We start from the raw sequence: 314 nt of genomic DNA on the forward strand, positions 1-314 counted from the left end.
AAAGTATATAAAAAAGAAAATAAAAAACTTTAGATACCTGTGCTTTACCAATAAAGGTGATCTTTTTTTTTTTAGCATTGTTTTAAGGTTATTTTGCTCTAGCTAAACTTTATATACAAAAAAATCGTTAAATAAACTTTATTGTAATACATAAAATGTGGGATGAAGGAAGTTCAGCTCTGATCCTTTCAGTGCCTAGTGACGCCATTTTCCCAGATCTGAATTTCTCAAGGGAAGAGACAAGACGGAGAGCGGACCATTTGGTGACGTCTGTGATCTGGGGACACATCCATGGAGGGATCTGTTGATTCCTG

At 35.4% G+C, this 314-nt stretch overlaps 1 protein-coding gene across 1 annotated transcript in view; it reads left to right on the forward strand.

The window, feature by feature from the left end:
- NELL2 (neural EGFL like 2) overlaps nucleotides 1–314 on the forward strand; it is a 359,055-nt gene that overhangs the window by 273,849 nt on the left and 84,892 nt on the right. The gene's annotated exons all lie outside the window — the stretch shown is intronic.

This window comes from Myotis davidii, unplaced genomic scaffold (assembly GCF_000327345.1).
Source record: "Myotis davidii unplaced genomic scaffold, ASM32734v1 scaffold290, whole genome shotgun sequence".
Classification (NCBI taxonomy): Eukaryota; Metazoa; Chordata; class Mammalia; order Chiroptera; family Vespertilionidae; genus Myotis; species Myotis davidii.